Source organism: Bos indicus, chromosome 5 (assembly GCF_029378745.1).
Source record: "Bos indicus isolate NIAB-ARS_2022 breed Sahiwal x Tharparkar chromosome 5, NIAB-ARS_B.indTharparkar_mat_pri_1.0, whole genome shotgun sequence".
Lineage (NCBI taxonomy): Eukaryota > Metazoa > Chordata > Mammalia > Artiodactyla > Bovidae > Bos > Bos indicus.
The window spans coordinates 33,508,245-33,524,404 of record NC_091764.1 but is presented as its reverse complement, the minus strand read 5'-3'; the positions used below and the strand labels follow the sequence as shown (position 1 = coordinate 33,524,404).

Below are 16,160 nucleotides of genomic sequence, written 5' to 3'. Positions count from 1 at the left end.
AGGTTGGTCATAACTTTTCTTCCAAGGAACAAACTTCTTTTAATTTCATGGCTGCAGTCACCATCTACAGGGATTTTGGAGCCCCGCCAAATAAAGTCTTTCACTGTTTCCATTAATTCCTCATCTACTTGCCATTAACTGTTGGGACTGGATGCAATGATCTTAGTTTTTTGAATGCTGAGTTTTATTATTTTACAGATCTCTTGTGATTTTGTTCCTTTAAGAAGGATCATTTCATTTGAAGTTTCTTTGCTTGAATTCCTCAAGGATAGGTCCTAAACTCCCCGTGTTTCAATCTACTCCCAAGACTTCATACACCATGAACTCTCTAAATCACAGTTCTGGCCCAGGCCTTCCTTCTGACCTCCAGTTGCATATCTCCAGTGCCCTAATGTATATATATTTGTGTATCTCAAAGGCAGTTCAAATTCAACGTGCCTAAAATCTAACTTGTGACAGTTCCTCCTTCTTCCAGTATTTCCAGTCCAAAGAATGTTGTCACCATTTATCCAGATCTTCACATCAGAAATATCAGTCTTCTAATTTTTTATCCTTAACATTTACTCCTTTCTAAAGTCTAGTTGATTTTGCAACAATTAAAGTATTTCTCAAATTAGTCCACTTCCTTCTATTGCTTCCACCATTGGTTTTGTCCAAACTTTCTTACATTGTCAACTGCTGCTGCTGCTGCTGCTGCTGCTGCTGCTAAGTCGCTTTAGTCATGTTGGACTCTGTGCGACCCCACAGACAGCAGCCCACCAGGGTCCCCCGTCCCTGGGATTCTCCAGGCAAGAACACTGGAGTGGGTTGCCATTTCCTTCTCTAATGCATGAAAGTGAAAAGTCAAAGTGAAGTAGCTCAGTCGTATCTGACTCTTAGCGACCCCATGGACTGCAGCCTACCAGGTTCCTCCGTCCACGGGATTTTCCAGGCAAGAGTACTGGAGTGGGGTGCCATTGCCTTATCCTTTTGTCAATTGCAACAATCATAATTGATACCTTCATCCTTTCTTGCCTACCCTCCCTCTCCTCATCCATTTTCTACAAATAGTCATATTGATCTTTTAAAAACAAAACTTAGATCATGTTGTTTGTTTGCATAAAATCCTGTATTGTCTTCCCTTTACTCTTAGGATAATATATAAAATTCTCCACATGCCCACAAAGTTCCACATTGTCCCTCTACTCCTGATTTCACTCCTTCCACACTCTTCCCACCTCACTGTTCTAGGTATTCTGGCCTCCTTTCAGTTTCTGGGTCTCCCTGAGTTCTCTACCACCTCAGGCCATTTGCCTGATAAGACAGATTGCATAAAGAATGGCCCCTAATCCTAATTTTGGTCCTGGTCAAGGGACATCTTCTCACCAAAGTTGGAACACAGTTTCACAGCTCATATCTTTAGCTCTGAAGATTCTATTACTGATCTATTTTAAGGGAACAACAGCTAAAAGCACAATTTTAAAAGAATTAGAACATTACAAGAAACTAGATACACTGAGTCATTTGCCTGCTGCACAAAGTAGGTCCTTTGAAGCATTTAGACTACAGCATAATTGCTAAACCTTAACACATGATTAATCAACATGGAAGTGTATAAAGATGGTATTTATTTATTTATTCAACAAATACTGAGAATGAACTATAAGCCAGAAACTATGAAAGATAAAGCACGAATAAGACAGAATCCCTATACCTGATGAATTCTGTTTAGTAGAGAAAATAGATTTTTGAACAAGCTCTTATATTATAATCTTTACTTTTTTCTCTGAATAAATACTTATTAAACTAATCATTGAATCACTCCCTGGAGAGACTAGAAAAGAACAATGCTGTGACTGAAAAATATAATAACATAATACGTGTGTGTGCTCAGTCGCTCAGTCATGTCTGACTCTTCACGACCTCGTGGACTGCAGCCTGGCAGGCTCCTCTGTTCATGGAAAACTCCAGGCAAGAATACTGGAGTGAGTTGCTATTCCCTTCTCCAGGGGATCTTCCTGACCCAGGGATCAAACCTGGGTCTCCTGCATTGCAGGCAGCTTCTTTACTGTCTGAACCACCAGGGGAGCCCTTTTCATAATATAATATATAATATATTAGTTTTCATAGCCATAGATTCTTCTGCTGCTCCCTATCTCAGTACATGGCACTTCATAAGAAGTGCTCACAGTGAAACAGAGCAGGACCCGATAGTCCTTGCCCTCCTCCCCTTGTCCTCTGCCTGCCTTCTGCCTGTGGAAAACCTTAGTTAAAGAATAAGTTTAATCAGAGAAGTGAGAAATGCAGAAACAAAGGAAAACAGTCAAAGGAGACCAAATAATAATAATAATAATGTAGCCATTAAGCATAGTCAAGGACCTTCAGTTCTTTCTCAAGGGCTATAGATAATATTCTGAGCCATATCCTGTGAGCTGTCTTACAGATACTCAAACACCAGGTGGAAGAATTAACTAAACAATGACTAGACTGTACCCAAGACACGAGCGGCCACAATTCTGAGAACTGGCCAAAAAAAAATGGGAACAAATGGACCCTGGAACTGAAGATTAACTATACCTACAACAACCAAGATAAGACTGACCAGACCACCAAGGATCAATTTGAAGATGACTGTCAGAGCTGACTGTGCTGGTTTTGCACATAGCTCCCTCTGTCTATAAAAGCTCTAATCCCCTGCTCTTCAGGGATGGTGGGGGCGGGGGCGGGGAGTTGGCCTTGGGACAGATGTCCGCCCTCCCCCATTCCATCCCAGTTGCCAGCATCTGAGATAAAGCAAACTTTCCTTTCCACCAACCTGCCTATGTATTGGCTTTTGGGGGGTCAAGCAGCCGGATCCCATACACCTTTCGGTAACAATAGGAGGGATCTGGCTGAACTTCCCAGGTGGTCCAGTGGCTAAGACTCTGTGCTCCCAGTGCAGGGGGGCCTGGGTTCAATCCCTGGTCAGGGAACTGAATCCCACATGCTGCAATCCTGTGTGTCGCAACTAAGACCAAGTGAAGCCAAATAAATAAAATAAATATTAAAAGAAAAAGAGGAATTTGGTTATCATTATAGGTACTTCCCTTTCTCTATACTGTGCCCCCTCTCCCATGTTCAATCTATCACCATGTCAATCTTTCTTGCAACATTTATTTAAAATTAATTTACTTTTCTCTCCATGACAATTATGTTAATCCAAATGACTACATGTTGAAGAACCCAAAATTATTTTTCTCATTACCTTTCAGAATAAAGTCAAATTTCCTAACATGCTATATAAGGCTCTACATAGCTTAACCCAGACAGAGCTCTTGAGTCCTGCATTGAATCACATGCCCCCCTTACTCACTAGATTCACTGGACTTCTTTCATTTCTTCATTGCCACCTCGAGACCTTTTTGACCTGCTGTTCCCTCTGCCTGGAATTCCCTTCCCCACATTCTTAACAAAGTGTCTCCCACAGTTAACTAAAAGAAACTAAAAATCTTTAAATGCCACACGGTCAGAGGGGCCCCATGTCTAAATTAGATTCTCCCATGGAACATGGTCTCCTCTTCCTTACAAACTCATCACACTTTGAACTTACATTTTTAGTTGTATGACTATTTGATAAATATTAATAACTGTCTCCTCTGCTAGGCAAAAAAAATTCATGAAGGTGGGACAAGGTCAGGTTTCTAGACTACACATATTTTCCATTATCTAGCACAGTACCTGGTGACATATTCTTCGAAGACCAAGGCAATTTTATATGACCTCCTTTATAAATGCAAGTACAATTCTTGTTATAGCTTTATAGGTTAACATTTCAAAGTGAAATAGAAATGTTCCCTTCCGGTTCCCAAGAAGAAGAGCAGCTTTGCTGTACAAAGAATGTTCAAAATTCTTTTTTTTTTTTTTAATTTTATTTTATTTTTAAACTTTACATAATTGTATTAGTTTTGCCAAATATCAAAATGAATCCGCCACAGGTATACATGTGTTCCCCATCCTGAACCCTCCTCCCTCCTCCCTCCCCATACCATCCCTCTGGGTTGTCCCAGTGCACTAGCCCCAAGCATCCAGTATCGTCCATCAAACCTGGACTGGCAACTCATTTCTTACATGATATTTTACATGTTTCAATGCCATTCTCCCAAATCTTCCCACCCTCTCCCTCTCCCACAGAGTCCATAAGACTGTTAAAAACCAGATTTGATTTGACAGAACTTTCTATAGTCTAGCCTTTCTCGCTAATGAAGTTAGGTTTCTCTGCAATAGAGATTTTGCCGAAACAGACTGGATATTTGAGTCCAGTGATCTTCTGCATTGCCATTTTACTTTACTCATTCATTAAGGTGAAAAATCAAAATTTGAAACAAAAGTATTTGGAACACTCTCACCATATAGAAGTCTTTGTTTCATCATACTTATTACATTATCTGAATGTCCTAAATAGCTGATTCCTTATATTTTTTAGTTATTAAACATTATATATAACATTTCTTTGTAGTATTATTTATAAACATTTATTTTACCTGATAAATGAAAGCACAAAAGGAGCTAAATTTCCCACCATTGCTATTTGTTTTTCATGCCAGTCCAGTTCTGATGAATCTACTCTGAAATCTAGGTTCAGGTAGCAGATTTTACCCTTCGGTTGGATGAGCAGGAAGTTGCTGATCTTACAGCAACTCACTCCAGTATTCTTTCCTAGGAAATCCCATGGACAGAGGAGCCTGGCAGGTTTCAGTTTATGGGGTCACAAGAGTTGGACATGACTTAGTGACTAAACCACCACCAATCACAACTTCTAAAAGCCAAATTATCTTGCATCAAAGGAGCTGATTTAAATCCACATCCAAAATATATCTTGGATAAATGAATATAGATTTGACAATGAAATGAATCTAATATTACCTTTATGTAAAATTCTCTTAAACAATTTCCCCAACAATGTCATTATAATCACATGTTGATACTCAAATGACTCATTAGTCTATGGCATGATTTCTCACAGAAATCAGCTTTCATAAAAGTGTTCACTGTCAGTCTGAAGTACATCTTACAAAAGAAACTGCCAATAATAGCAAAACTGTATTCACTTGACTTGGGCTTCACTGGTGGCTCAGATGGTAAAGAATCTCCCTGCAAAGCAGGAGACCAGGTTTGATCCCTGGGTCAGGAAGATCCACTGGAGAAGACAATGGCTATCCACTCCAGTATGCTTGCTTGGAGAATGCCATGGACAGAGGAGCCTGCTGGGCTATAGTCATTGGAGTCTCAAAGAGTCAGACATGACTGAGTGACTAAGCATGCACACATTCGCTTGACAACTTCGTATTGCTGGTACTAATATTTTAGCATTTTCATTCCCTTCCTCTACTTAGACATAGCTTAGAAATAATATCAAGGGAGAACTGTAAAGTTAAAAGAATTTACCGTATGTTGAAGTCTTGTCCCTTTGCTAAGAATATTACATGTTTGCTAATATAAGAATTAAAGCAGCCTTTTGATGAAGTATAAAGGACTATTCATAAAATCCATATACATTATTTTACTTAAAAATTTTCTAGCTCTGCTCTTAGAAAAAGACATAGATTCTCTAGTCATCTTAAATATTAAGAAATAGCTTAAATTCCTGCATAAATTTTAGTTCCTATTTTCCCAAACAGTAGTTTGTTTCCAGAAGTGCACCTCAATATGTAGCATATTTAATATTACACAGTGAACTCCTTATGCTATCCATGTTAATGTGCAATATTTAATAATCTGTCATAAATTATGGATATACTAAATTCTAAATGTCTATATTCTATATAATAGATACTAGACCACCTGCAGAGGTACTTATTTCCTTCTGAAATAAACTATTTAACTTTTTAAAAGTTAACTCATATATTAAAAATAATAGCTTCCATAACCCTTAAAGCACACTGTATAACATAGTTTAAGAAAAGTCAAGAGTTGAGCTCTCAAAACTACATTTCTCAGCACTTAAATGTTACTGATATAATTCTTAGAAGTAGAAAGACTTTCCAGAAAATCCCAAAACACTATCTAAATATAAATCTGAAAAAATGGCAGATCTTGTCTTGTAAAACAAATGGCTATCTTTTCTAGGAAACATACCTAAATTTTTTTAGTTTGTCAAGAATAAAACTTAGTCAATGAATTGTCCATGAATATGATGTATATCATCATTTAAAATATTTTTTCACTGAGTTATGAAACAGTTTCATTATCACCTAGACATTTAATTAAAATAATCACCATATGCTCTATAAAAAGCTCAAAATACATTGAGAATTCTCCCACTGTCTGATAAATACATTTGAGGAGTACAGATCTAATTTTTAGATATGATTCCAGCCTTTCTATATCTAAAAGCTTTGCTTATATTCTACTAATCTGTCAGTTTCTTCCAGTAAATTTGCTGTAAAAATACTCCTTCACTAAAATGGTTACCTAAAAACACAAGCTAAGACACAACATTTTTTTTTTTCTTTTGAAAATGAAGCCACCCAAACACTTAGCCTTTCACATCTGCTATAGTGGTATGATGTTCCTTCTTTGAGCAAACTAAGTTTTGGTGGGTGTTTTTGTTTTTAAGATAAAGAAAGTCTTTAATAACACTAAGCGTGTACATCTCAAAGGTTATACTTTTCCCTAAGACAAACTGTGTCAGCTTTTCATTCCAGAGCCTCCTCCCAGGATCTGGGTAAATAATTTCAATATTTGACAGTATATTGAATCGATTTTTTATAAGAAAAGCAATAAATAATCAATACCATAAAAAGAAGAAATGAAGCATTATTTCAACACTGTAAGTTTTCATGTAAAATCAGCTTTACCTTAATTATTTATCCAGTCCTGTGCAGTCTTTCCAAAATTGTTTGGCATAGCAGACCCCTGTTGCAGAGTTGACTTATGTGAAATTTTGGGGACCTAGACAATGATTTAAAGACCAGTGGGAGTGATCTAGGCAAGCCAATCACCACCAACCCCTCACCCCAACACCTCCCTCTGTTCAACTTGCGTCAGCTCTTAAAAAAATAGAGAAGCTAAATCAGTTTACTGTTGTACACTTGGATTAAACACCAGTTACACCGATTTCTGTTTGCTTTTAGAATTTTGGCTTTTATACAACAAAACAGTCACTTACTGAAAGCTTTACCTTGACCGGTATCTTTCTGTATCAAGATTCTACAGCTTGGTTGACTGATAAATCTGAAATGTTAATTTTTCTAGAGGTTTATGAACTGAAGTCTAATTAAAGTAATACCATAATAATGGAATCAGACTGCTTAAAGAATTATTACAATCAGAAAGTGTAGAAAGTATTAAATAGCAGAAGAGTTATTTTCTTTGGAATCATTGATTTTATTCAGAGGAAATGTTATATTAGAATAACAGACACTCGCAACAGCACCAAGTTACTCAAGGTGACATGAGGCTGGAAAACATAAGCCCCTTCAGACTCTGCTACCATTTCAAAGGTAGTGTGCTGAGTAAGCAAAACATTATTTGGAGTTTTTAGAGAATTTCTAAATAGACATTTTCTCCCTTTCAAAAAAATCTACTTGACTTTCCATATATCAGAAGAAGAGTTAAAATGTGTTGGCAAATAACTCATTCTGTTATGAAAATGTATAAAGCAGACAACATTCTGAAAGTTCAGTGAGAAAACAGATTAAAAAATCAGTCCAGAATTAAGAGTTCTTTGCCTCTTTAATATTTATAACATCGATGGGCTCTCCAGTAACCAATCAAAAGAAATGCTAGATGCTAGATTGCAACAGTTGTGTCAATTTCCTATTTCTGGGGGAAAAAAAAAGGACTAAACATTGTTCTTTAAGAAAATCTTATGTTGATGCAAGAAATTAAACATTAAGCAAAGTGTCCAATTATCCATTTCTCTTTTCCTTTTCAAATAGGCTCATTTCGTCTATTAACTTTAACATGGTATGTTTACTTTCATTTGTCTTTTAGTTCTGCTTCTTTATTTTTCAGAGTTACCTTGTAACTTTGTCCATGATCGGATGAAAAGTATTATGGTCTAGGGGAAAAATGATAACAAATACACTAATTTGTTGTCAACTGAAGCTCCAATACTTTGGCTACCTGATGCGAAGAGCCGACTCATTGGAAAAGACCCTGAGACTGGGAAAGATATAAGGCAGAAGGAGAAGGGGACAACAGAGGTTGAGATGGTTGGATGACATCACCAACTCAATGGACATGAGTTTGAGCAAACTCTGGGAGATGGTGAAGGACGGGGAAGCCTGGTGAGCTACAGTCCATAGGGTTGCAAAGAGTTGGACATGACTGAGCAACTGACCAACAACAACACTAATTTAAATTTCAGATGAATTTAAAGAATATTTCTTTTCAAGTTATTTCCATCATTTAATTATCTTTCCAACTGAAGATTTTTTTCTGTTTGCAAAGTTATCAGATGAGTATAAAATTAAGAAAGCAAAAACCTGTGCTAATTGTTAGAAAATGAAATATTTGTGTTCTAGCAAAATTTAATAGTACAATTTTATTTCATAGTATATCTTCATGCAAAATAGAGTGGAGATAAATGAATAAATACCAACAGTTTTACCTCTCAAATTTTAAGTCTTGGCATCCATATAACTCTTATGTTCTTCAAGTTCACTAAGTAATTATAGCAAATTAGCATGCTGAATTAAAATGAAAAGTACACATAAGAGACTTCTATGAAGAGTTTTATATTTTTTTAGAACCTACTCTAATTGCAAAATTCTTACCAGAAAACTTTCCTGACATTGACTCAAAAGTCAAATATACATAGATAAAAACTAACTTGACAAAAGTTGGCTGAATTAAAATGACTTAGGAACATTTTTATTGTTCAATTATTTCCCCCTAGATATCTGACATATTTGGACGTGCAAAGATTAACAAAGAAATGTATGGTTTGGTCTTGACAAAACTCATAGTAACTTTCCTTTCACAAGGAAAATACAGACTTAAGCATTATAGTTTTATGTTCTGAATATTTCTTAAATCATATCATTATGTAATTTCATATACATTTGGCAGTAGGTCTATTCTCTTTTGATTTTTAAAACATGAAAATGCCACATAATCTGATAGGATCTAATTTGGTACAAGCATCAGTGTACAAAGAGGTAATGAACCAGAATATGTACAGACTTTTAAAAAAATGAATAAAATGAAAAATATGTGGATAGTGAATAATGAAGCAAGTCTGAAGAATGAAATGACAGATATTATGATCCTTTTCGTAAGGAATTCATAGAAGTGCCACCAAGAACAGAGGTGGTTGAGGTGGGAAGTTGGTGAGACTTGGTTGAGGTGGGAAGTTGGTTTGCAAGGTGAAATATATGTCCACTTAAAGAGATACCCAGCTTCCAGATTACAATATGATTAATATTAGCAGAATTATATCATATACTCCAGGACTCTAGAAGAGGAAAAGTCCCCAGGGGGCTAAGATCATCCAAGATGACTTGAGGGAGGCTACTGATCTTGAAGAGGGCCTTAAAGTCTGGGTGAGACTCCAATGGGCAGAGATGAAAGGGAGAGCCATTTTGGACACAAAAGGTAGAAATGCTAGAAGCATATTCTGGCAACAGTGAAAACTAGTCTAGCTGCAGCAGAGACTTTTCAGAGAAAAACAGATTGGAATGGAATACTTTAGGCTATAAAAGGCATTAAATCTAGAGAACTCAGATTTCTGTGATCAAGATCTCTTGAAAGCTTCTGAAGAAAATCATAGGATCAGCAGGGAGGGATACAGGTGGGATGATAGGGTAGAGATGGAGAAGAGTTCAAGAAGGATGCTGAGGAGGCTGACTGCTGGCTTGGCTTTGGTGATATTTACCTATCTGAGAATAATGGCAGAAGAGAAGGCAAATGGAAAGGATTTGAAGTGGGGTCAATGGTAGTTTGACTCTTTCTTGTACTACTGTTTCTATTTATCACTTTCACTAGCTCACAACACATGGTGTGAATTTTATGTGATACTTCTCTTAGAAATAAGAAACTTGTAATGAAACCTTTATATTTCTTTATATAGAGAAAGAGAATATATGGTGGTAACTCATCCACTTCAGCACCCCATCAATCTGTGGTTCTCATTTTCAAATAGTACAGAGAAGATCCTAGAATGTATATACCAATATGTTATCTAATAAAAGCACAAACTTTCTGACTCAAACTGATTCAGATCATACCCATGCATTAAATCAGATTTTTTTTTCTTGCCTGTATTTAAAAGCACTACTCATCTTGTTTCAAATTTCTACCTTCATCAATGTCTTTGAAGGAAAAGTTCCAGCTAGATAAAGTTAAAAATTGATCAACAATATATATATCCTTTAGCCAGACTATGGCATTTTGCAATGACATAAGGAAAGATAACATCTTGTTCTCATAATTGCACCCAAATTTCTAATTTTAGTCACTGAACAAAATAATACTTGGAAATACAATGTGGTTATAGCCAAATTGGAAGAATATGGGTAGAAACAGTAATGACTAAGAAACAAAATCACCTAATCTTTAATAATTTTGTATTGCCTTTGTATCTGTATTCAAGTGCTTTTCTTTGCTCCTACTTTAATTTCCCTTTAGGTCACCTACCTTTTTCCTTGCTTCTGTTTCTTTTTAACTTTTCTGTGCTACATTGTATTTTTTGTATTCTATTTTTAATTGGAAGATAATTGCTTTACAGTGTTGTGTTAGTTTCTGTCTTGCGACAATGTGAATCAGCCTTAAGCATACATATATCCCCTCCCTCTTGAACCTCCCTTCCACCCCCTCTATCCCACACCTCTAGGTTGTCACAGAGCACTGGGTTGAGCTCTCTGGATTGAGCAACTTCCCACCAACTATTTATTTTACATATGGTAATATATATGTTTCAAAGTTATTCTCTCAATTGCTATACTGTCTTTACGAGGCCTTATGCTTCAATAAGTTATCTTTTACAATTTCTAGGTTTTAGATTTTTGAACCCAAAATTGAACACGGTTGATCAGTTGCCAAGATTATAGATCTGTCCTCATCCTACAATATTAGTGCTTCCAAACACAGACAATATGTGAATTAATCCAACTGTTTTTTACAGTATTGTAGGTAATCAGCTACAATGACCAAGCCATTCCTAGAAATGGAAGACACTAGCATAACTGCAATTAGAAACAAGACTTTGATTACTTCCTTTTAACTTAGGATTTATTCTCTGGCTTTTGAGTTTCCGGCTTCCAAGGACAAAGAGCATTTGTGATCTTTACTGATGTCACTCTTTGGCCCTCCAAATTCTTCATCTTATCTTAGTATGAATACATTTTTTTAAAAAGAAGAAAAACCATATAGAAATGTTGCATAATTCTTCCTAAATCATTCAAATTGCAGAATTCATGTTATCTTGGAGGTGATCTGAGTACATAGGTCCTTTGATTCATCTGCAGAGAGAGGGAAGCATAGATGTGCTATAGGTCTCTCTCTTCATAGTTATGAAATTATTAATCTCAACTTACAGAAAAAAATAAGGACTACAAGAAGAAAAAACTGTAAATATGACCCTCAAAAGCCACATATGAAATTAACTGTTAACATAGAAATACAAATGAATAATTTTCTTATTCTTCTTCGGCAGAGGATTCAAAAATGCTTTTTAAATTTTTAAAAAATCCAAAAGCGGATTTCTGAACTGTCATACATTTTTCAATGTTCCTATTTCACAAAATAACACCTCAACACACATATAATACAAGTGACTTTATGAAGAGCCTTATTTGATGATACCTTCTAAAAGTCTAAATTTGGGACCCTCTCAAATGTGAGTTCTCAAAAGGCTGCCCAGCCTGGCCCCAGGGAAAGGCTCTGCTTTTCTGTTCAGAAAAAAAAAAAAATTCCCAGACCAAGAGAACAACAATGACCCACATGTGCTGAGGAAATTGCTTGATGGATGGCGTCCCCCTGTCTTGAATCCAGCCTAAACCACCTTTACAGTTATACAATGGAGCATTCTGGAAATGTTTGAATAGTCACCGTGTTGCAAAATTAGCAAACAAGGTTGGGGCAGGTTGACAAATTTACTGACTTGGCCACAGACCTAAATAAAAATTCCTTTAGTCTCAGCTGATGAAAAAAAAAAAAAAGACTAGTTAGAAGACAGCTTATGTTGTTCATGTTTTGTTTTCTTCATTTTGCCTTTCAAGCAACTAAGATCCTTCTGGTCCATTTCATTTCTTGATCCCACATTGAAACGATGCAGAGAAAAGGGTATCTCAAGTTCATTCTAGGCTTCTGCCTGAGCGGCTACACCAAAGTGAAGAAAGATAAGATCTGTGGGGCCTGTGGATAATTATAACTTAAATAACGTACTGAAATTCTAAGTGTTAATTGTTGTTGTTTAGTTACAAAGTTGTGAACATGAACTGCAGCATGCCAGGTTTCCCTGTCCATCACCATTTTTTCCTAGAGTTTGTCCAAGTTCATGTCCATTGAGTCAGTGATGCCATCCAACCGTCTCATCCTCTGTTGCCCCCTTCTCCTCTTGCCCTCCATCTTTCCTTGCATCAGGGTCTTTTCCAATGGGTTGGCTTTTCACATCAGGTGGCCAAAGTATTGGAGCTTCAGCTTCAGCACCAGTCCTTCCTTGTTTTATATGATTCCTATCATGTAAAATGCCTGCTTGAGAAAATAGCACTACTAGGAGATAGTGATTAAATTATAACAGCACTTCCTAAATAAATCACCTTGATAATTTAAGTTTTTCACACAGAATACAGTGTTAACATTGTGCTAAGACTGCCTTTCTAACAAACAGCAATTAATGTTTTAAAAACTACATACTATCCGGGCGCAGCACATTAATTTTCCTTGCTTTCTCCCTTCCCTTTCCTTTCAAAGCAAATTCCCTTCCAAAACAATTTCTGGGCATTTGGATTTTGTAATTTCATCAGTGATTGGACTTTGTAATTCTGACGTCATCTTGCCTGGATTGGACAACCAATAGTTTCTTAAGCTGGGACCCGATAGGCTGCCAGGCTAAACTGGGAGGAGATAGACAGCAAAGGAGACAAAAACAAATCACCCAGCAGGATTATTAAAGGGAAGGGGCTCTCCAAAAAGGGAATGACACAAATCCATCCTGTACGAGAATCAGTGTCCCTAATAACAAAAGATATGCTTAAGCTGGCCTCTCCAGAATTTTGAAACCAGGCAAGCAAGTCTACGCTAAGGTGTTCTTCAAAGGAATTTGAGCTGAGTGAGACTTATAATAGTGATGTTGACATTTCTTAATGGACTTTTCTGGGAATGCAGATGATTTCCTGAGTCAGATCTCAGTAAGCGAGGGGGCAGCTTTCTCTCTCTGCTGAGCTGTAAGCAACCCCCAGGGCCAGGTCATGGTGAGGTCAGAGCTCTTTGCAGCATGTTGACAGATGTGCTGTCCTCTGCTACAAGGGTTAGCAGGAGCCAACATGGCAAGATTCACTGAACTATTTGTACTTTATGGGTTTTAGGAGTTAGGAATTATACTTCCTGGAGGGCTGGGTAACACCAGACTTTACTTAAATATAGGAAAGCTGACTCAGAAAAAGTAAATGTCTTGACCTCATTCAGCAGGACAGCAGTCAAGAGGGACATTTGGGCAGATGGTATACTCAGGAGGTTTGGGGATAAATTCGAGTATGTCTAGACAGCCAAGTTAGATTAGTTGTAAATAATTTCTTTTGTTTGTTTACCTTAATATTAGACTATGCCTGTTCACAGCAGGTATTGCATAAATGATGAATGAGTGAAAGTCCTTATTAAAGGTGCTGTCTCAATGTGTGCATCCAAAACAATTCTTTAGAACTTATTTAAGGGTTGCAACGAGAAACATTATAATTATTCTAAATGAGGATCATGCCGCATATTAAAAGGGAGTAGTTCCTTCTTGTGCTCAGAGACAGTTGTGAGATGGTATGGTGAATGTCCATACTACATGCAAGGAGCCATTAGTCCTTTTATAGAAAGCTGGATTCCTGGAATATTAAGCAGTAATCACCAATCATGTGTTCAAAGAATATTCAAATAATAATAAGAGCATGAGAAAATTCTAATTATAATAAGTTTTGAAAAGCAAGATACAAAATCTAACAATAATATGTTCCCAGTGTTGTTTTTAAAATTATACATTAATATATAAAAACATACGATATATATATTTTCAAGGGAAAGGGAAAAATGCCTTAGAGAATACATATCAGAATATAAAGAGTGGTTATTTCCAGATTGTGAAAATGTTGATAATCTTTCTTTTCTCATCTATCAGATCAGATCAGATCAGTCGCTCAGTCATGTCCAACTCTTTGCGACCCCATGAATCGTAGCACGCCAGGCCTCCCTGTGTATGGATTACTTTTACTATGAGAAAAACAATAAATACTATTAAAATACTAGGTTTTGTAAAAATTGTTAATCAATCCCAGACATTAGCCACAAACTAAATCTCTATTTTTAGTGAGAATATTTTGGATGCTTGACCAGAAACAATCAACTCTCTTTAAAAAAAAAAAAAAAAAAATTCAGTTCTGAATGGGCATTTCAGTTATTTAAGGTATAGATAAAATTATCCATGTCCAGTGTATTCTGGAGGGATAGATTGTTTCTCTTCCCAATCAGCAAGAGGTACTGTAATAACTCTCAAAATATTATTGAGAAAAATAGAGATATTTAAATATATTTGGAGCCTCAATGTTTTCTCATAATGCTGTGAGACAGTCAGTTTCTGTTACAGCCTAGTAAGTAGTCATCTTCATTTATTCATTCAGTAAGTATTATTGAACACCTATGTGCCAGGCTTTATGGTAGGGGCTAAGGCAAGATAGCCCCTACCATAAAGCCTGGCACATAAGTGTTCAATAATACTTATTGAATGAATAAATGAAGATGACTGCTTAATTTAAAGGCTCAAGAGACAGTTTTCTATAACAGTTAACCTGGGGTATGCTCTAATGCACAGTAATGAAGTCTCCTTTATGTACAGTTGGGAAGGGCCCCTGGAGGAGGAAATGGCAACCCACTCCAGTATTTTTGCCTAGAGAATCCCATGGACAGAGGAGCCTGATGGGCTACAGTCCATGGGGTTGCAAAAAGTCGGACACGACTGAGCAACTAATACTTTAATAATTAATAATAAAGCAAGATAGACAAAAATATAAGATCCAGTCTCTGTTCTCAAGAAGCCCTGGTCTCTCCAGGGAATCTGCTTAAGTAGGTCAGGATGCTATAATGAGGTATGTGAAGTGCCCAGGGGAATGGGGAGGGGAGTCAAAGAAGTGCAGCACCCAACTCAGCTTGAAAAGGACAGAGAAGACTTACCAGAGAGGTGACAGCTGGGCTTAGACTGAAAGAATAAACAAGAGCTGGCTAGGATCGATGGCGTGGGGAGCAGACTGCAGGTAGAGAGACAGCACAAGAAAAAGCAAGAAGGCAAGAAGCAGCTCCCAGCTGTCTGGTGTCCCTGGAATGTTAAAAAAAACTTGACTGGCAAAGTCACTGGTGGGATCACAGGGGGTTAGGGCTCCATGTTTTTTCTCTATTCTGTTCAGTTCAGATGAGTTCATTTAAAAAGACTAGCCCAGCAATGCCACATGGAGCTCACAATTTCAGATATGTGAAGAAAATGTGCTTTGTCAGGAATGGTGATAGTTTAAGGCTACTGCAAACAGTAATAACAGCCACCAGGGTAGCGTGAGGCAATTCTTTCCTGCACTGTGTGAGCTGGGGTCACTGCTTTGTGTTTGCACCATCAGGGCTGTTGTATTATAATTTTCCTAAGAACAGAAAAATTCACGTTCATGAGGTATTTTGCTTAAAATGATGTAAATACATTATTTGTTGTTGAGTCACCAAGTTGTATCCATCTCTTTGCAACCCCATGGACTGCAGCACGCCAGGCTTCTCTGTCCCTCACCATCTCCTGGAGTTTGTCCAAGGTCATGTCCGTTAAATCGGTGATGCTATCCAACCATCTCATCCTCTGTGGTCCCCTTCTCCTCCTGCCTTCAATCTTTCCCAGCTTCAGGGTCTTTTCAAATGAGTCAGTTCTTCTCATCAGGTGGCCAAATAACTGGAGATTCCGCTTCAGCATCAGTCCTTCCAATGAATATTCAGGGTTGATTTCCTTTAAGATTGACTGGTTTGAT

General features: G+C 37.1%; 1 protein-coding gene across 2 annotated transcripts in view; it reads right to left on the bottom strand.

Moving 5' to 3' along the window:
- SLC38A4 (solute carrier family 38 member 4) overlaps positions 1-16,160 on the bottom strand; it is an 85,535-nt gene that overhangs the window by 43,916 nt on the left and 25,459 nt on the right. Inside the window, exon 1 of one of the 2 annotated variants that reach the window (XM_019960736.2) lies at positions 6,816-6,972. The exons of the other annotated variant lie outside the window; for it this stretch is intronic. The gene's annotated coding sequence lies outside the window, so the exon portion shown is untranslated. Of the gene's footprint in view, positions 1-6,815; positions 6,973-16,160 lie in introns of those variants that run through there. 2 annotated transcript variants of the gene reach the window in all.